Raw genomic sequence first — 20,646 nt, forward strand, 5'->3', positions numbered from 1 at the left:
CAGTGCACCAAATGCCCTCTGTGTAGGCATAACTTGCTATGAGGAGAAAGCCACAGTTGCGCACTTGTGTTAAACGGGGACAGTAGGCTGAACCCAGAGAACACGGGAGAAATGACTCAGGTTTACTGAGTGGAACACTCTGTGTCTTTGTGCCCAAAACAGCAGCGTCTTTTCGGTTAACAGCCGAACGCGCTAACCAATTGCGCCACAGAGACTCACTGGCATGTGTGTTCTGCCTTTGGCCTGATTGCATTGCTATTTTTTTCTGATTGGCAGAAAACCTGAACTTTTTTCTGAAAAAGGCATGCCTCTCTTAGCACTGCAGTGCATTAGACTGCTCCCTTGCTTCCCTGAGTCCCCAAATACACAACCACCTTGGGCACAATAGAAGACACATTCCAGCAGATTTAGCAAGAGTGCACCAAGGTTTCTATATGTAGGTACCTTGCTGAGAAGCAAGACCTGCAGTTGCATTCTTCTGTAAAAAGAGGGCAGCAGAGTGCACCAAGAGAACTTGGGGGAAGTAGCTTATGTTAACTACTTGCCATGCTCTTTATAGATCCCTCTGTTTGACTGGGTGAATTCTAATTTCTGGGGTAGAGTAAGCAATTTTTGGATCTAGACGCTGTGCGCAACAGGAATGCTATATACTGCACTGTACTGCTACTGAAAAGTTACCAATTTTACAGGATGTTCAGGTAAGCTTTGTTTCAGAAAACAACTTGCTAGAGGCACTAAGACAGATTACTGGGACAAAGGAAGAGGGTTTGGGGATTAGCACATCTCCTATGAAAGGTACAGTCACGCCCGAGACAACTCTGAGTGTCACCTCAAATTCTAAGAAATGCAAACTAGGGACCTACGCTTTTTATTGCCAGTGGATCTTTGTGTTTCAGACAAATGTGCACGCCTCCCAGAGCCCCTTGCAATGCACTTAGGGAAAGGGGGGAAGGTGCTGTGAAGCCCTCTCGCTGACAATGTCTCTCTTGTCTATAATGTATCTATGAGAGAGAGAGAAATAGGCAATGCGAGAGTGAAAAAGTAAAATGGAAATGTGTCTACTGAGACCAGTATAAGGGGAAATCCTCACAATCCAGGACCGACAGTTGATTGGGAGGGCGCTTACAGGTTTCCGACACCAGACCGGTACCTGAACTCACAAACCCAAACTGCAAAGTGATGGGCATTGCCACTAGACTGCCCACCCCCTTTCGGGGCCCCAGCATATTTCCTTTAGTCACACCTAGAGTTCCCAGGACAGTGCAGCATTCAGCGATTACACGAAAATATTGACAGCGCTAGGAGGCCATGCAAATGGCAGAGGTATGCTTTACAAAGCCCACGTAGCGTGCACAAAACAGCACATCAGTCAGGCCCACTTGAAGAGATGGTAAAGAGGAAATACTTCTGCTGCATCCAGTAAAACATAGAGATTGGCCTGCTTTAAAGGTTGACCATGTCCTTCATGGGTGTCTGTCAATATGATACTTCCCTGCTGCAAAGCTTACATTCGAAACGCCAGAACAACTAGGCCCACAGCACAAAGATGCAGTCAGGTTGAAATAACGAGATACTGAAGAGCAATTTTGTATTTCAGAGTGGGAAAAGCAAGTATGACCCCGATGTGATTTGAACACGCAACCTTCTGATCTGGAGTCAGACGCGCTACCATTGCGCCACGAGGTCCTTGTGGCAGTCCACCTGGTGTGTCTGATGACAGAATAAAGGTAGGAGACGTACATGCACCTGCAGAGCCTCATTGCTTCTTTAAGTAGACTGGCTAGGATAGCTTCCTTCTGTGCATCAGTACACGCTGCAGCCAAACCCTTCCCAAGAAGTCTTGATGTTTATGAATTGAATGGCAAGTTTTGAAAAACTAAAGCAAGCGAGAAGAATTGCTTGCAGTTTATTGGATATTTTGGACGTCAGACGACGAGACCTGCGAGAGGTAAACAGAAGTTCATAGTTGGTCATGCTGAATTTTTGAGCCAAAACGCATCGTCCCTGGGTGGGCTTGAACCACCAACCTTTCGGTTAACAGCCGAACGCGCTAACCGATTGCGCCACAGAGACTCATGCAGTGCTTACTCTGGGGCCTGATTGGTGTGCTGTTTGCTTATGCTTCCCAGGCAACCTGAAAATATTTCTAAAATAGCTCTATTTCCCACAGCAAATCAGGGTATCAAGCACTTCCCTACCTCCACTAATCCACTAACACAGGGGATTTAGTAGAGGACAGAGCCCATCAACAGTGCACCAAATGTCCTCTGTGTAGGCATAACTTGCTATGAGGAGAAAGCCACCGTTGCACACTTGTGTTAAAAGGGGACAGTAGGCTGAACCCAGAGAACACGGGAGAAATGACTCAGGTTTACTGAGTGGAACACTCTGTGTCTTTGTGCCAAAAACAGCAGCGTCTTTTCGGTTAACAGCCGAACGCGCTAACCAATTGCGCCACAGAGACTCACTGGCATGTGTGCTCTGCCTTTGGCCTGATTGCATTGCTATTTTTTTCTGATTGGCAGAAAACCTGAACTTTTTTCTGAAAAAGGCATGCCTCTCTTAGCACTGCAGTGCATTAGACTGCTCCCTTGCTTCCCTGAGTCCCCAAATACACAACCACCTTGGGTACAATAGAAGACACATTCCAGCAGATTTAGCAAGAGTGCACCAAGGTTTCTATATGTAGGTACCTTGCTGAGAAGCAAGACCTGCAGTTGCATTCTTCTGTTAAAAGAGGGCAGCAGAGTGCACCAAGAGAACTTGGGGGAAGTAGCTTATGTTAACTACTTGCCATGCTCTTTATAGATCCCTCTGTTTGACTGGGTGAATTCTAATTTCTGGGGTAGAGTAAGCAATTTTTGGATCTAGATGCTGTGCGCAACAGGAATGCTATATACTGCACTCTACTGCTACTGAAAAGTTACCAATTTTACAGGATGTTCAGGTAAGCTTTGTTTCAGAAAACAACTTGCTAGAGGCACTAAGACAGATTACTGGGACAAAGGAAGAGTGTTTGGGGATTAGCACATCTCCTATGAAAGGTACAGTCACGCCCGAGACAACTCTGAGTGTCACCTCAAATTCTAAGAAATGCAAACTAGGGACCTACGCCTTTTATTGCCAGTGGATCTTTGTGTTTCAGACAAATGTGCACGCCTCCCAGAGCCCCATGCAATGCACTTAGGGAAATGGGGGAAGGTGCTGTGCAACCCTCTCGCTGACAATGTCTCTCTTGTCTATAATGTATCTATGAGAGAGAGAGAAATAGGCAATACGAGAGTGAAAAAGTAAAATGGAAATGTGTCTACTGAGACCAGTATAAGGGGAAATCCTCACAATCCAGGACCGACAGTTGATTGGGAGGGCGCTTACAGGTTTCCGACACCAGACCGGTACCTGAACTCACAAACCCAAACTGCAAAGTGATGGGCATTGCCACTAGACTGCCGACCCCCTTTCGGGGCCCCAACATATATCCTTTAGTCACACCTAGAGTTCCCAGGACAGTGCAGCATTCAGCGATTACACGAAAATATTGACAGCGCTAGGAGGCCATGCAAATGGCAGAGTTATGCTTTACAAAGCCCACGTAGCGTGCACAAAACAGCACATCAGTCAGGCCCACTTGAAGAGATGGTAAAGAGGAAATACTTCTGCTGCATCCAGTAAAACATAGAGATTGGCCTGCTTTAAAGGTTGACCATGTCCTTCATGGGTGTCTGTCAATATGATACTTCCCTGCTGCAAAGCTTACATTCGAAACGCCAGAACAACTAGGCCCAGAGCATAAAGATGCAGTCAGGTTGAAATAACGAGATACTGAAGAGCAATTTTGTATTTCAGAGTGGGAAAAGGAAGTATGACCCCGACGTGATTTGAACACACAACCTTCTGATCTGGAGTCAGACGTGCTACCATTGCGCCACGAGGTCCTTGTGGCAGTCCACCTGGTGTGTCTGATGACAGAATAAAGGTAGGAGACGTACATGCACCTGCAGAGCCTCATTGCCTCTTTAATTAGACTGGCTAGGATAGCTTCCTTCTGTGCATCAGTACACGCTGCAGCCAAACCCTTCCCATGAAGTCTTGATGTTTATGAATTGAATGGCAAGTTTTGAAAAACTAAAGCAAGCGAGAAGAATTGCTTACAGTTTATTGGATTTTTTGGACGTCAGCAGACGAGACCTGCGAGAGGTAAACAGAAGTTCATAGTTGGTCATGCTGAATTTTTGAGCCAAAATGCATCGTCCCTGGGTGGGCTTGAACCACCATCCTTTCGGTTAACAGCCGAACGCGCTAACCGATTGCGCCACAGAGACTCATGCAGTGCTTACACTGGGGCGTGATTGGTGTGCTGTTTGCTTATGCTTCCCAGGCAACCTGAAAATATTTCTAAAATAGCTCTATTTCCCACAGCAAATCAGGGTATCAAGCACTTCCCTACCTCCCCTAATCCACAAACACAGGGGATTTAGTAGAGGACAGAGCCCATCAACAGTGCACCAAATGTCCTCTGTGTAGGCATAACTTGCTATGAGGAGAAAGCCACAGTTGCGCACTTGTGTTAAAAGGGGACAGTAGGCTGAACCCAGAGAACACGGGAGAAATGACTCAGGTTTACTGAGTGGAACACTCTGTGTCTTTGTGCCAAAAACAGCAGCGTCTTTTCTGTTAACAGCCGAACGCGCTAACCAATTGCGCCACAGAGACTCACTGGCATGTGTGCTCTGCCTTTGGCCTGATTGCATTGCTATTTTTTCTGATTGGCCGAAAACCTGAACTTTTTTCTGAAAAAGGCATGCCTCTCTTAGCACTGCAGTGCATTAGACTGCTCCCTTGCTTCCCTGAGTCCCCAAATACACAACCACCTTGGGCACAATAGAAGACACATTCCAGCAGATTTAGCAAGAGTGCACCAAGGTTTCTATATGTAGGTACCTTGCTGAGAAGCAAGACCTGCAGTTGCATTCTTCTGTTAAAAGAGGGCAGCAGAGTGCATCAAGAGAACTTGGGGGAAGTAGCTTATGTTAACTACTTGCCATGCTCTTTATAGATCCCTCTGTTTGACTGGGTGAATTCTAATTTCTGGGGTAGAGTAAGCAATTTTTGGATCTAGATGCTGTGCGCAACAGGAATGCTATATACTGCACTGTACTGCTACTCAAAAGTTACCAATTTTACAGGATGTTCAGGTAAGCTTTGTTTCAGAAAACAACTTGCTAGAGGCACTAAGACAGATTACTGGGACAAAGGAAGAGGGTTTGGGGATTAGCACATCTCCTATGAAAGGTACAGTCACGCCCGAGACAACTCATAGTGTCACCTCAAATTCTAAGAAATGCAAACTAGGGACCTACGCTTTTTATTGCCAGTGGATCTTTGTGTTTCAGACAAATGTGCACGCCTCCCAGAGCCCCATGCAATGCACTTAGGGAAATGGGGGAAGGTGCTGTGCAACCCTCTCGCTGACAATGTCTCTCTTGTCTATAATGTATCTATGAGAGAGAGAGAAATAGGCAATGCGAGAGTGAAAAAGTAAAATGGAAATGTGTCTACTGAGACCAGTATAAGGGGAAATCCTCACAATCCAGGACCGACAGTTGATTGGGAGGGCGCTTACAGGTTTCCGACACCAGACCGGTACCTGAACTCACAAACCCAAACTGCAAAGTGACGGGCATTGCCACTAGACTGCCGAACCCCTTTCGGGGCCCCAGCATATATCCTTTAGTCACACCTAGAGTTCCCAGGACAGTGCAGCATTCAGCGATTACACGAAAATATTGACAGCGCTAGGAGGCCGTGCAAATGGCAGAGGCATCCTTTACAAAGCCCACGTAGCGTGCACAAAACAGCACATCAGTCAGGCCCACTTGAAGAGATGGTAAAGAGGAAATACTTCTGCTGCATCCAGTAAAACATAGAGATTGGCCTGCTTTAAAGGTTGACCATGTCCTTCATGGGTGTCTGTCAATATGATACTTCCCTGCTGCAAAGCTTACATTCGAAACGCCAGAACAACTAGGCCCAGAGCACAAAGATGCAGTCAGGTTGAAATAACGAGATACTGAAGAGCAATTTTGTATTTCAGAGTGGGAAAAGCAAATATGACCCCGACGTGATTTGAACACGCAACCTTCTGATCTGGAGTCAGACGCGCTACCATTGCGCCACGAGGTCCTTGTGGCAGTCCACCTGGTGTGTCTGATGACAGAATAAAGGTAGGAGACGTACATGCACCTGCAGAGCCTCATTGCTTCTTTAAGTAGACTGGCTAGGATAGCTTCCTTCTGTGCATCAGTACACGCTGCAGCCAAACCCTTCCCATGAAGTCTTGATGTTTATGAATTGAATGGCAAGTTTTGAAAAACTAAAGCAAGCGAGAAGAATGGCTTGCAGTTTATTGGATTTTTTGGACGTCAGCAGACGAGACCTGCGAGAGGTAAACAGAAGTTCATAGTTGGTCACGCTGAATTTTTGAGCCAAAATGCATCGTCCCTGGGTGGGCTTGAACCACCAACCTTTCGGTTAACAGCCGAACGCGCTAACCGATTGCGCCACAGAGACTCATGCAGTGCTTACACTGGGGCCTGATTGGTGTGCTGTTTGCTTATGCTCCCCAGGCAACCTGAAAATATTTCTAAAATAGCTCTATTTCCCACAGCAAATCAGGGTATCAAGCACTTCCCTACCTCCCGTAATCCACAAACACAGGGGATTTAGTAGAGGACAGAGCCCATCAACAGTGCACCAAATGCCCTCTGTGTAGGCATAACTTGCTATGAGGAGAAAGCCACAGTTGCGCACTTGTGTTAAAAGGGGACAGTAGGCTGAACCCAGAGAACACGGGAGAAATGACTCAGGTTTACTGAGTGGAACACTCTGTGTCTTTGTGCCAAAAACAGCAGCGTCTTTTCGGTTAACAGCCGAACGCGCTAACCAATTGCGCCACAGAGACTCACTGGCATGTGTGTTCTGCCTTTGGCCTGATTGCATTGCTATTTTTTTCTGATTGGCAGAAAACCTGAACTTTTTTCTGAAAAAGGCATGTCTCTCTTAGCACTGCAGTGCATTAGACTGCTCCCTTGCTTCCCTGAATCCCCAAATACACAACCACCCTGGGCACAATAGAAGACACATTCCAGCAGATTTAGCAAGAGTGCACCAAGGATTCTATATGTAGGTACCTTGCTGAGAAGCAAGACCTGCAGTTGCATTCTTCTGTTAAAAGAGGGCAGCAGAGTGCACCAAGAGAACTTGGGGGAAGTAGCTTATGTTAACTACTTGCCATGCTCTTTATAGATCCCTCTGTTTGACTGGGTGAATTCTAATTTCTGTGGTAGAGTAAGCAATTTTTGGATCTAGATGCTGTGCGCAACAGGAATGCTATATACTGCACTGTACTGCTACTGAAAAGTTACCAATTTTACAGGATGTTCAGGTAAGCTTTGTTTCAGAAAACAACTTGCTAGAGGCACTAAGACAGATTACTGGGACAAAGGAAGAGGGTTTGGGGATTAGCACATCTCCTATGAAAGGTACAGTCACGCCCGAGACAACTCTGAGTGTCACCTCAAATTCTAAGAAATGCAAACTGGGGTCCTACGCTTTTTATTGCCAGTGGATCTTTGTGTTTCAGACAAATGTGCACGCCTCCCAGAGCCCCCTGCAATGCACTTAGGGAAATGGGGGAAGGTGCTGTGAAGCCCTCTCGCTGACAATGTCTCCCTTGTCTATAATGTATCTATGAGAGAGAGAGAAATAGGCAATGCGAGAGTGAAAAAGTAAAATGGAAATGTGTCTACTGAGACCAGTACAAAGGGAAATCCTCACAATCCAGGACCGACAGTTGATTGGGAGGGCGCTTACAGTTTTCTGACACCAGACCGGTACCTGAACTCACAAACCCAAACTACAAAGTGATGGGCATTGCCACTAGACTGCCGACCCCCTTTCAGGGCCCCAGCATATATCCTTTAGTCACACCTAGAGTTCCCAGGACAGTGCAGCATTCAGCGATTACACGAAAATATTGACAGCGCTAGGAGGCCATGCAAATGGCAGAGGTATGCTTTACAAAGCGCACGTAGCGTGCACAAAACAGCACATCAGTCAGGCCCACTTGAAGAGATGGTAAAGAGGAAATACTTCTGCTGCATCCAGTAAAACATAGAGATTGGCCTGATTGGTGTGCTGTTTGCTTAAGCTTCCCAGGCAACCTGAAAATATTTCTAAAATAGCTCTTTTTCCCACAGCAAATCAGGGTATCAAGCACTACCCTACCTCCCCTAATCCACAAACACAGGGGATTTAGTAGAGGACAGAGCCCATCAACAGTGCACCAAATGTCCTCTGTATAGGCATAGCTTGCTATGAGGAGAAAGCCACAGTTGCGCACTTGTGTTAAAAGGGGACAGTAGGCTGAACCCAGAGAACGCGGGAGAAATGACTCAGGTTTACTGAGTGGAACACTCTGTGTCTTTGTGCCAAAAACAGCAGCGTCTTTTCGGTTAACAGCCGAACGCGCTAACCAATTGCGCCACAGAGACTCACTGGCATGTGTGTTCTGCCTTTGGCCTGATTGCATTGCTATTTTTTTCTGATTGGCAGAAAACCTGAACTTTTTTCTGAAAAAGGCATGCCTCTCTTAGCACTGCAGTGCATTAGACTGCTCCCTTGCTTCCCTGAATCCCCAAATACACAACCACCCTGGGCACAATAGAAGACACATTCCAGCAGATTTAGCAAGAGTGCACCAAGGATTCTATATGTAGGTACCTTGCTGAGAAGCAAGACCTGCAGTTGCATTCTTCTGTTAAAAGAGGGCAGCAGAGTGCACCAAGAGAACTTGGGGGAAGTAGCTTATGTTAACTACTTGCCATGCTCTTTATAGATCCCTCTGTTTGACTGGGTGAATTCTAATTTCTGTGGTAGAGTAAGCAATTTTTGGATCTAGATGCTGTGCGCAACAGGAATGCTATATACTGCACTGTACTGCTACTGAAAAGTTACCAATTTTACAGGATGTTCAGGTAAGCTTTGTTTCAGAAAACAACTTGCTAGAGGCACTAAGACAGATTACTGGGACAAAGGAAGAGGGTTTGGGGATTAGCACATCTCCTATGAAAGGTACAGTCACGCCCGAGACAACTCTGAGTGTCACCTCAAATTCTAAGAAATGCAAACTGGGGTCCTACGCTTTTTATTGCCAGTGGATCTTTGTGTTTCAGACAAATGTGCACGCCTCCCAGAGCCCCTTGCAATGCACTTAGGGAAATGGGGGAAGGTGCTGTGAAGCCCTCTCGCTGACAATGTCTCCCTTGTCTATAATGTATCTATGAGAGAGAGAGAAATAGGCAATGCGAGAGTGAAAAAGTAAAATGGAAATGTGTCTACTGAGACCAGTATAAGGGGAAATCCTCACAATCCAGGACCGACAGTTGATTGGGAGGGCGCTTACAGTTTTCTGACACCAGACCGGTACCTGAACTCACGAACCCAAACTACAAAGTGATGGGCATTGACACTAGACTGCCGACCCCCTTTCGGGGCCCCAGCATATATCCTTTAGTCACACCTAGAGTTCCCAGGACAGTGCAGCATCCAGCGATTACACGAAAATATTGACAGCGCTAGGAGGCCATGCAAATGGCAGAGGTATGCTTTACAAAGCCCACGTAGCGTGCACAAAACAGCACATCAGTCAGGCCCACTTGAAGAGATGGTAAAGAGGAAATACTTCTGCTGCATCCAGTAAAATATAGAGATTGGCCTGATTGGTGTGCTGTTTGCTTAAGCTTCCCAGGCAACCTGAAAATATTTCTAAAATAGCTCTTTTTCCCAGAGCAAATCAGGGTATCAAGCACTTCCCTACCTCCCCTAATCCACAAACACAGGGGATTTAGTAGAGGACAGAGCCCATCAACAGTGCACCAAATGTCCTCTGTATAGGCATAACTTGCTATGAGGAGAAAGCCACAGTTGCGCACTTGTGTTAAAAGGGGACAGAAGGCTGAACCCAGAGAACACGGGAGAAATGACTCAGGTTTACTGAGTGGAACACTCTGTGTCTTTGTGCCAAAAACAGCAGCGTCTTTTCGGTTAACAGCCGAACGCGCTAACCAATTGCGCCACAGAGACTCACTGGCATGTGTGTTCTGCCTTTGGCCTGATTGCATTGCTATTTTTTTCTGATTGGCAGAAAACCTGAACTTTTTTCTGAAAAAGGCATGCCTCTCTTAGCACTGCAGTGCATTAGACTGCTCCCTTGCTTCCCTGAATCCCCAAATACACAACCACCCTGGGCACAATAGAAGACACATTCCAGCAGATTTAGCAAGAGTGCACCAAGGATTCTATATGTAGGTACCTTGCTGAGAAGCAAGACCTGCAGTTGCATTCTTCTGTTAAAAGAGGGCAGCAGAGTGCACCAAGAGAACTTGGGGGAAGTAGCTTATGTTAACTACTTGCCATGCTCTTTATAGATCCCTCTGTTTGACTGGGTGAATTCTAATTTCTGGGGTAGAGTAAGCAATTTTTGGATCTAGATGCTGTGCGCAACAGGAATGCTATATACTGCACTGTACTGCTACTGAAAAGTTACCAATTTTACAGGATGTTCAGGTAAGCTTTGTTTCAGAAAACAACTTGCTAGAGGCACTAAGACAGATTACTGGGACAAAGGAAGAGGGTTTGGGGATTAGCACATCTCCTATGAAAGGTACAGTCACGCCCGAGACAACTCTGAGTGTCACCTCAAATTCTAAGAAATGCAAACTGGGGTCCTACGCTTTTTATTGCCAGTGGATCTTTGTGTTTCAGACAAATGTGCACGCCTCCCAGAGCCCCTTGCAATGCACTTAGGGAAATGGGGGAAGGTGCTGTAAAGCCCTCTCGCTGACAATGTCTCCCTTGTCTATAATGTATCTATGAGAGAGAGAGAAATAGGCAATGCGAGAGTGAAAAAGTAAAATGGAAATGTGTCTACTGAGACCAGTATAAGGGGAAATCCTCACAATCCAGGACCGACAGTTGATTGGGAGGGCGCTTACAGTTTTCTGACACCAGACCGGTACCTGAACTCACAAACCCAAACTACAAAGTGATGGGCATTGCCACTAGACTGCCGACCCCCTTTCGGGGCCCCAGCATATATCCTTTAGTCACACCTAGAGTTCCCAGGACAGTGCAGCATTCAGCGATTACACGAAAATATTGACAGCGCTAGGAGGCCATGCAAATGGCAGAGGTATGCTTTACAAAGCCCACGTAGCGTGCACAAAACAGCACATCAGTCAGGCCCACTTGAAGAGATGGTAAAGAGGAAATACTTCTGCTGCATCCAGTAAAACATAGAGATTGGCCTGCTTTAAAGGTTGACCATGTCCTTCATGGGTGTCTGTCAATATGATACTTCCCTGCTGCAAAGCTTACATTCGAAACGCCAGAACAACTAGGCCCAGAGCACAAAGATGCAGTCAGGTTGAAATAACGAGATACTGAAGAGCAATTTTGTATTTCAGAGTGTGAAAAGCAAATATGACCCCGACGTGATTTGAACACGCAACCTTCTGATCTGGAGTCAGACGCGCTACCATTGCGCCACGAGGTCCTTGCGGCACTCCACCTGGTGTGTCTGATGACAGAATAAAGGTAGGAGACGTACATGCACCTGCAGAGCCTCATTGCTTCTTTAGGTAGACTGGCTAGGATAGCTTCCTTCTGTGCATCAGTACACGCTGCAGCCAAACCCTTCCCATGAAGTCTTGATGTTTATGAATTGAATGGCAAGTTTTGAAAAACTAAAGCAAGCGAGAAGAATTGCTTGCAGTTTATTGGATTTTTTGGACGTCAGCAGACGAGACCTGCGAGAGGTAAACAGAAGTCCATAGTTGGTCACGCTGAATTTTTGAGCCAAAATGCACCGTCCCTGGGTGGGCTTGAACCACCAACCTTTCGGTTAACAGCCGAACGCGCTAACCGATTGGGCCACAGAGACTCATGCAGTTTTTACACAGGGGCCTGATTGGTGTGCTGTTTGCTTATGCTTCCCAGGCAACCTGAAAATATTTCTAAAATAGCTCTTTTTCCCACAGCAAATCAGGGTATCAAGCACTTCCCTACCTCCCCTAATCCACAAACACAGGGGATTTAGTAGAGGACAGAGCCCATCAACAGTGCACCAAATGCCCTCTGTGTAGGCATAACTTGCTATGAGGAGAAAGCCACAGTTGCGCACTTGTGTTAAAAGGGGACAGTAGGCTGAACCCAGAGAACACGGGAGAAATGACTCAGGTTTACTGAGTGGAACACTCTGTGTCTTTGTGCCCAAAACAGCAGCGTCTTTTCGGTTAACAGCCGAACGCGCTAACCAATTGCGCCACAGAGACTCACTGGCATGTGTGTTCTGCCTTTGGCCTGATTGCATTGCTATTTTTTTCTGATTGGCAGAAAACCTGAACTTTTTTCTGAAAAAGACATGCCTCTCTTAGCACTGCAGTGCATTAGACTGCTCCCTTGCTTCCCTGAGTCCCCAAATACACAACCACCTTGGGCACAATAGAAGACACATTCCAGCAGATTTAGCAAGAGTGCACCAAGGATTCTATATGTAGGTACCTTGCTGAGAAGCAAGACCTGCAGTTGCATTCTTCTGTTAAAAGAGGGCAGCAGAGTGCACCAAGAGAACTTGGGGGAAGTAGCTTATGTTAACTACTTGCCATGCTCTTTATAGATCCCTCTGTTTGACTGGGTGAATTCTAATTTCTGGGGTAGAGTAAGCAATTTTTGGATCTAGATGCTGTGCGCAACAGGAATGCTATATACTGCACTTTACTGCTACTGAAAAGTTACCAATTTTACAGGATGTTCAGGTAAGCTTTGTTTCAGAAAACAACTTGCTAGAGGCACTAAAACAGATTACTGGGACAAAGGAAGAGGGTTTGGGGATTAGCACATCTCCTATGAAAGGTACAGTCACGCCCGAGACAACTCTGAGTGTCACCTCAAATTCTAAGAAATGCAAACTAGGGACCTACGCTTTTTATTGCCAGTGGATCTTTGTGTTTCAGACAAATGTGCACGCCTCCCAGAGCCCCTTGCAATGCACTTAGGGAAATGGGGGAAGGTGCTGTGAAGCCCTCTCGCTGACAATGTCTCTCTTGTCTATAATGTAACTATGAGAGAGAGAGAAATAGGCAATGCGAGAGTGAAAAAGTAAAATGGAAATGTGTCTACTGAGACCAGTATAAGGGGAAATCCTCACAATCCAGGACCGACAGTTGATTGGGAGGGCGCTTACAGGTTTCCGACACCAGACCGGTACCTGAACTCACAAACCCAAACTGCAAAGTGATGGGCATTGCCAATAGACTGCCGACCCCCTTTCGGGGCCCCAACATATATCCTTTAGTCACACCTAGAGTTCCCAGGACAGTGCAGCATTCAGCGATTACACGAAAATATTGACAGCGCTAGGAGGCCATGCAAATGGCAGAGGTATGCTTTACAAAGCCCACGTAGCGTGCACAAAACAGCACATCAGTCAGGCCCACTTGAAGAGATGGTAAAGAGAAAATACTTCTGCTGCATCCAGTAGAACATAGAGATTGGCCTGCTTTAAAGGTTGACCATGTCCTTCATGGGTGTCTGTCAATATGATACTTCCCTGCTGTAAAGCTTACATACGAAACGCCAGAACAACTAGGCCCAGAGCACAAAGATGCAGTCAGGTTGAAATAACGAGATACTGAAGAGCAATTTTGTATTTCAGAGAGGGAAAAGGAAGTATGACCCCGACGTGATTTGAACACACAACTTTTTGATCTGGAGTCAGACGCGCTACCATTGCGCCACGAGGTCCTTGCGGCAGTCCACCTGGTGTGTCTGATGACAGAATAAAGGTAGGAGACGTACATGCACCTGCAGAGCCTCATTGCTTCTTTAAGTAGACTGGCTAGGATAGCTTCCTTCTGTGCATCAGTACACGCTGCAGCCAAACCCTTCCCATGAAGTCTTGATGTTTATGAATTGAATGGCAAGTTTTGAAAAACTAAAGCAAGCGAGAAGAATTGCTTACAGTTTATTGGATTTTTTGGACGTCAGCAGACGAGACCTGCGAGAGGTAAACAGAAGTTCATAGTTGGTCATGCTGAATTTTTGAGCCAAAATGTATCGTGCCTGGGTGGGCTTGAACCACCAACCTTTCGGTTAACAGCCGAACGCGCTAACCGATTGCGCCACAGAGGCTCATGCAGTGCTTACACTGGGGCCTGATTGGTGTGCTGTTTGCTTATGCTTCCCAGGCAATCTGAAAATATTTCTAAAATAGCTCTATTTCCCACAGCAAATCAGGGTATCAAGCACTTCCCTACCTCCCCTAATCCACAAACACAGGGGATTTAGTAGAGGACAGAGCCCATCAACAGTGCACCAAATGTCCTCTGTGTAGGCATAACTTGCTATGAGGAGAAAGCCACAGTTGCGCACTTGTGTTAAAAGGGGACAGTAGGCTGAACCCAGAGAACACGGGAGAAATGACTCAGGTTTACTGAGTGGAACACTCTGTGTCTTTGTGCCAAAAACAGCAGCGTCTTTTCGGTTAACAGCCGAACGCGCTAACCAATTGTGCCACAGAGACTCACTGGCATGTGTGTTCTGCCTTTGGCCTGATTGCATTGCTATTTTTTTCTGATTGGCAGAAAACCTGAACTTTTTTCTGAAAAAGGCATGCCTCTCTTAGCACTGCAGTGCATTAGACTGCTCCCTTGCTTCCCTGAGTCCCCAAATACACAACCACCTTGGGCACAATAGAAGACACATTCCAGCAGATTTAGCAAGAGTGCACCAAGGTTTCTATATGTAGGTACCTTGCTGAGAAGCAAGACCTGCAGTTGCATTCTTCTGTTAAAAGAGGGCAGCAGAGTGCACCAAGAGAACTTGGGGGAAGTAGCTTATGTTAACTACTTGCCATGATCTTTATAGATCCCTCTGTTTGACTGGGTGAATTCTAATTTCTGGGGTAGAGTAAGCAATTTTTGGATCTAGATGCTGTGCGCAACAGGAATGCTATATACTGCACTGTACTGCTACTGAAAAGTTACCAATTTTACAGGATGTTCAGGTAAGCTTTGTTTCAGAAAACAACTTGCTAGAGGCCCTAGGACAGATTACTGGGACAAAGGAAGAGGGTTTGGGGATTAGCACATCTCCTATGAAAGGTACAGTCACGCCCGAGACAACTCTGAGTGCCTCCTCAAATTCTAAGAAATGCGAACTGGGGTCCTACGCCTTTTATTGCCAGTGGATCTTTGTGTTTCAGACAAATGTGCACGCCTCCCAGAGCCCCATGCTATGCACTTAGGGAAATGGGGGAAGGTGCTGTGCAACCCTCTCGCTGACAATGTCTCTCTTGTCTATAATGTATCTATGAGAGAGAGAGAGAAATAGGCAATGCGAGAGTGAAAAAGTAAAATGGAAATGTGTCTACTGAGACCAGTATAAGGGGAAATCCTCACAATCCAGGACCGACAGTTGATTGGGAGGGCGCTTACAGGTTTCCGACACCAGACCGGTACCTGAACTCACAAACCCAAACTGCAAAGTGATGGGCATTGCCACTAGACTGCCGACCCCCTTTCGGGGCCCCAACATATATCCTTTAGTCACACCTAGAGTTCCCAGGACAGTGCAGCATTCAGCGATTACACGAAAATATTGACAGCGCTAGGAGGCCATGCAAATGGCAGAGGTATGCTTTACAAAGCCCACGTAGCGTGCACAAAACAGCACATCAGTCAGGCCCACTTGAAGAGATGGTAAAGAGGAAATACTTCTGCTGCATCCAGTAAAACATAGAGATTGGCCTGCTTTAAAGGTTGACCATGTCCTTCATGGGTGTCTGTCAATATGATACTTCCCTGCTGCAAAGTTTACATTCGAAACGCCAGAACAACTAAGCCCAGAGCACAAAGATGCAGTCAGGTTGAAATAACGAGATACTGAAGAGCAATTTTATATTTCAGAGTGGGAAAAGGAAGTATGACCCCGACGTGATTTGAACACACAACCTTCTGATCTGGAGTCAGACGTGCTACCATTGCGCCACGAGGTCCTTGTGGCAGTCCACCTGGTGTGTCTGATGACAGAATAAAGGTAGGAGACGTACATGCACCTGCAGAGCCTCATTGCTTCTTTAAGTAGACTGGCTAGGATAGCTTCCTTCTGTGCATCAGTACACGCTGCAGCCAAACCCTTCCCATGAAGTCTTGATGTTTATGAATTGAATGGCAAGTTTTGAAAAACTAAAGCAAGCGAGAAGAATTGCTTGCAGTTTATTGGATTTTTTGGACGTCAGCAGACGAGACCTGCGAGAGGTAAACAGAAGTTCATAGTTGGTCATGCTGAATTTTTGAGCCAAAATGCTTCGTCCCTGGGTGGGCTTGAACCACCAACCTTTCGGTTAACAGCCGAACGCGCTAACCGATTGCGCCACAGAGACTCATGCAGTGCTTACACTGGGGCCTGATTGGTGTGCTGTTTGCTTATGCTTCCCAGGCAACCTGAAAATATTTCTAAAATAGCTCTATTTCCCACAGCAAATCAGGGTATCAAGCACTTCCCTACCTCCCCTAATCCACAAACACAGGGGATTTAGTAGAGGACAGAGCCCATCAACAGTGCACCAAATGTCCTCTGTGTAGGCATAACTTGCTATGAGGAGAAAGCCACAGTTGCGCACTTGTGTTAAAAGGGGACAGTAGGCTGAACCCAGAGAACACGGGAGAAATGACTCAGGTTTACTGAGTGGAACACTCTGTGTCTTTGTGCCAAAAACAGCAGCGTCTTTTCGGTTAACAGCCGAACGCGCTAACCAATTGTGCCACAGAGACTCACTGGCATGTGTGTTCTGCCTTTGGCCTGATTGCATTGCTATTTTTTTCTGATTGGCAGAAAACCTGAACTTTTTTCTGAAAAAGGCATGCCTCTCTTAGCACGGCAGTGCATTAGACTGCTCCCTTGCTTCCCTGAGTCCCCAAATACACAACCACCTTGGGCACAATAGAAGACACATTCCAGCAGATTTAGCAAGAGTGCACCAAGGATTCTATATGTAGGTACCTTGCTGAGAAGCAAGACCTGCAGTTGCATTCTTCTGTTAAAAGAGGGCAGCAGAGTGCACCAAGAGAACTTGGGGGAAGTAGTTTATGTTAACTACTTCCCATGATCTTTATAGATCCCTCTGTTTGACTGGGTGAATTCTAATTTCTGGGGTAGAGTAAGCAATTTTTGGATCTAGATGCTGTGCGCAACAGGAATGCTATATACTGCACTGTACTGCTACTGAAAAGTTACCAATTTTACAGGATGTTCAGGTAAGCTTTGTTTCAGAAAACAACTTGCTAGAGGCCCTAGGACAGATTACTGGGACAAAGGAAGAGGGTTTGGGGATTAGCACATCTCCTATGAAAGGTACAGTCACGCCCGAGACAACTCTGAGTGCCTCCTCAAATTCTAAGAAATGCGAACTGGGGTCCTACGCCTTTTATTGCCAGTGGATCTTTGTGTTTCAGACAAATGTGCACGCCTCCCAGAGCCCCTTGCAATGCACTTAGGGAAATGGGGGAAGGTGCTGTGAAGCCCTCTCGCTGACAATGTCTCTCTTGTCTATAATGTAATTATGAGAGAGAGAGAAATAGGCAATGCGAGAGTGAAAAAGTAAAATGGAAATGTGTCTACTGAGACCAGTATAAGTGGAAATCCTCACAATCCAGGACCGACAGTTGATTGGGAGGGCGCTTACAGGTTTCCGACACCAGACCGGTACCTGAACTCACAAACCCAAACTGCAAAGTGATGGGCATTGCCACTAGACTGCCGACCCCCTTTCGGGGCCCCAGCATATATCCTTTAGTCACACCTAGAGTTCCCAGGACAGTGCAGCATTCAGCGATTACACGAAAATATTGACAGCGCTAGGAGGCCATGCAAATGGCAGAGGTATGCTTTACAAAGCCCACGTAGCGTGCACAAAACAGCACATCAGTCAGGCCCACTTGAAGAGATGGTAAAGAGGAAATACTTCTGCTGCATCCAGTAAAACATAGAGATTGGCCTGCTTTAAAGGTTGACCATGTCCTTCATGGGTGTCTGTCAATATGATACTTCCCTGCTGCAAAGCTTACATTCGAAACGCCAGAACAACTAGGCCCAGAGCACAAAGATGCAGTCAGGTTGAAATAACGAGATACTGAAGAGCAATTTTGTATTTCAGAGTGGGAAAAAGCAAATATGACCCCGACGTGATTTGAACACGCAACCTTCTGATCTGGAGTCAGACGCGCTACCATTGCGCCACGAGGTCCTTGTGGCAGTCCACCTGGTGTGTCTGATGACAGAATAAAGGTAGGAGACGTACATGCACCTGCAGAGCCTCATTGCTTCTTTAAGTAGACTGGCTAGGATAGCTTCCTTCTGTGCATCAGTACACGCTGCAGCCAAACCCTTCCCATGAAGTCTTGATGTTTATGAATTGAATGGCAAGTTTTGAAAAACTAAAGCAAGCGAGAAGAATTGCTTGCAGTTTATTGGATTTTTTGGACGTCAGCAGACGAGACCTGCGAGAGTTAAACAGAAGTTCATAGTTGGTCATGCTGAATTTTTGAGCCAAAATGCACCATCCCCGGGTGGGCTTGAACCACCAACCTTTCGGTTAACAGCCGAACGCGCTAACCGATTGCGCCACAGAGACTCATGCAGTGCTTACACTGGGGCCTGATTGGTGTGCTGTTTGCTTATGCTCCCCAGGCAACCTGAAAATATTTCTAAAATAGCTCTATTTCCCAGAGCAAATCAGGGTATCAAGCACTTCCCTACCTCCCGTAATCCACAAACACAGGGGATTTAGTAGAGGACAGAGCCCATCAACAGTGCACCAAATGCCCTCTGTGTAGGCATAACTTGCTATGAAGAGAAAGCCACAGTTGCGCACTTGTGTTAAAAGGGGACAGTAGGCTGAACCCAGAGAACACGGGAGAAATGACTCAGGTTTACTGAGTGGAACACTCTGTGTCTTTGTGCCCAAAACAGCAGCGTCTTTTTGGTTAACAGCCAAACGCGCTAACCAATTGCGCCACAGAGACTCACTGGCATGTGTGTTCTGCCTTTGGCCTGATTGCATTGCTATTTTTTTCTGAATGGGAGAAAACCTGAACTTTTTTCTGAAAAAGGCATGCCTCTCTTAGCACTGCAGTGCATTAGACTGCTCCCTTGCTTCCCTGAGTCCCCAAATACACAACCACCTTGGGCACAATAGAAGACACATTCCAGCAGATTTAGCAAGAGTGCACCAAGGATTCTATATGTAGGTACCTTGCTGAGAAGCAAGACCTGCAGTTGCATTCTTCTGTTAAAAGAGGGCAGCAGAGTGCACCAAGAGAACTTGGGGGAAGCAGGGCCGTCACGAGGGGGGTGCAGGGGGGGCAAACTGCCCCGGGCCTCGCGCTTGCTGGGGGCCTCGCGGCCCCCTCTCCTAAGTGGAAGGCAGCACAGTCTCCCATGTCCTTTATTCACACGGGGGACTGTGCTGCCCCTGCAATGATTTTGCTGTTTCTTGTGAAGCCGTTTGGCTCCGCAACAAACAGCAAAATAATGGGAGACAGCAGGGCTCAGAAGTGAGCTCTGCTGCCTCCCGTCATTCAGCTGAAAACGTGGACACGCTGACTGACAAGAGAGGACTCCTCTCCTGTCAGTCAGTGTGTTCACGTTGCTCAGCGTGACCACACTGACTGACAGGAGAGGAGTTCTCTCTTATCAGTCAGTGTGTTCATGTTGTCAGTGTGACCACGCTGACTGATGGGAGAGGAGTTCTCTCTCGTCAGTCAGTGTGTTCAGGTTGCTCAGCGTGACCACACTTACTGACAGGAGAGGAATTCTCTCTTGTCAGTCAGTGTGTTCATGTTGTCAGTGTGACCGCGCTGACTGATGGGAGAGGACTCCTCTCCTATCAGTCAGTATGTTCATGTCAGCGTGATCATGCTGACTGACAGGAGAGGAGTTCTCTCTTGTCAGTCAGTATGTTCATGTTGTCAGTGTGACCACGCTGACTGATGGGAGAGGAGTTCTCTCTTGTCAGCCAGTGTGTTCATGTTGTCAGTGTGACCACACTGACTGATGGGAGAGGACTCCTCTCCTGTCAGTCAGTATGTTCATGTCAGTGTGATCATGCTGACTGACAGGAGAGGAGTTCTCTCTTGTCAGTCAGTATGTTCATGTTGTCAGTGTGACCACGCTGACTGATGGGAGAGGAGTTCTCTCTTGTCAGTCAGTGTGTTCATGTTGTCAGTGTGACCACACTGACTGATGGGAGAGGACTCCTCTCCTGTCAGTCAGTATGTTCATGTCAGCGTGATCATGCTGACTGACAGGAGAGGAGTTCTCTCTTGTCAGTCAGTGTGTTCAAGTTGCTCAGCATGACCATGCTGACTGACAGGAGAGGAGTTTTCTCTTGTCAGTCAGTGTGTTCATGTTGTCAGTGTGACCACGCTGACTGATGGGAGAGGAGTTCTCTCTCGTCAGTCAGTGTTCACGTTGCTCAGCATGACCATGCTGACTGACAGGAGAGGAGTTCTCTCTTGTCAGTCAGTG

The 20,646-nt window shown here is 46.7% G+C and overlaps 11 non-coding genes across 11 annotated transcripts; all 11 read right to left on the bottom strand.

The window, feature by feature from the left end:
- Nucleotides 1–1,614: 1,614 nt before the first annotated feature.
- TRNAW-CCA (transfer RNA tryptophan (anticodon CCA)) lies at nucleotides 1,615–1,686 on the bottom strand. The gene has a single exon. It is a non-coding gene; the product is annotated as a tRNA-Trp (tRNA).
- A 313-nt stretch (nucleotides 1,687–1,999) lies between these two features.
- Nucleotides 2,000–2,073, bottom strand: TRNAN-GUU (transfer RNA asparagine (anticodon GUU)). The gene has a single exon. It is a non-coding gene; the product is annotated as a tRNA-Asn (tRNA).
- Nucleotides 2,074–3,863: 1,790 nt separating this feature from the next.
- Nucleotides 3,864–3,935, bottom strand: TRNAW-CCA (transfer RNA tryptophan (anticodon CCA)). Its single transcript has one exon. It is a non-coding gene; the product is annotated as a tRNA-Trp (tRNA).
- A 313-nt stretch (nucleotides 3,936–4,248) lies between these two features.
- TRNAN-GUU (transfer RNA asparagine (anticodon GUU)) lies at nucleotides 4,249–4,322 on the bottom strand. The gene has a single exon. It is a non-coding gene; the product is annotated as a tRNA-Asn (tRNA).
- Nucleotides 4,323–6,111: 1,789 nt separating this feature from the next.
- TRNAW-CCA (transfer RNA tryptophan (anticodon CCA)) lies at nucleotides 6,112–6,183 on the bottom strand. The gene has a single exon. It is a non-coding gene; the product is annotated as a tRNA-Trp (tRNA).
- A 313-nt stretch (nucleotides 6,184–6,496) lies between these two features.
- TRNAN-GUU (transfer RNA asparagine (anticodon GUU)) lies at nucleotides 6,497–6,570 on the bottom strand. The gene has a single exon. It is a non-coding gene; the product is annotated as a tRNA-Asn (tRNA).
- Nucleotides 6,571–11,542: 4,972 nt separating this feature from the next.
- Nucleotides 11,543–11,614, bottom strand: TRNAW-CCA (transfer RNA tryptophan (anticodon CCA)). Its single transcript has one exon. It is a non-coding gene; the product is annotated as a tRNA-Trp (tRNA).
- Nucleotides 11,615–16,042: 4,428 nt separating this feature from the next.
- On the bottom strand, nucleotides 16,043–16,114 carry TRNAW-CCA (transfer RNA tryptophan (anticodon CCA)). Its single transcript has one exon. It is a non-coding gene; the product is annotated as a tRNA-Trp (tRNA).
- Nucleotides 16,115–16,427: 313 nt separating this feature from the next.
- Nucleotides 16,428–16,501, bottom strand: TRNAN-GUU (transfer RNA asparagine (anticodon GUU)). The gene has a single exon. It is a non-coding gene; the product is annotated as a tRNA-Asn (tRNA).
- Nucleotides 16,502–18,292: 1,791 nt separating this feature from the next.
- TRNAW-CCA (transfer RNA tryptophan (anticodon CCA)) lies at nucleotides 18,293–18,364 on the bottom strand. The gene has a single exon. It is a non-coding gene; the product is annotated as a tRNA-Trp (tRNA).
- Nucleotides 18,365–18,677: 313 nt separating this feature from the next.
- Nucleotides 18,678–18,751, bottom strand: TRNAN-GUU (transfer RNA asparagine (anticodon GUU)). The gene has a single exon. It is a non-coding gene; the product is annotated as a tRNA-Asn (tRNA).
- Between the last annotated feature and the right edge of the window lie 1,895 nt (nucleotides 18,752–20,646).

The sequence above is a fragment of the Ambystoma mexicanum genome, chromosome 11 (assembly GCF_040938575.1).
Source record: "Ambystoma mexicanum isolate Mex_15411 chromosome 11, UKY_AmexF1_1, whole genome shotgun sequence".
NCBI classification, from domain to species: Eukaryota; Metazoa; Chordata; class Amphibia; order Caudata; family Ambystomatidae; genus Ambystoma; species Ambystoma mexicanum.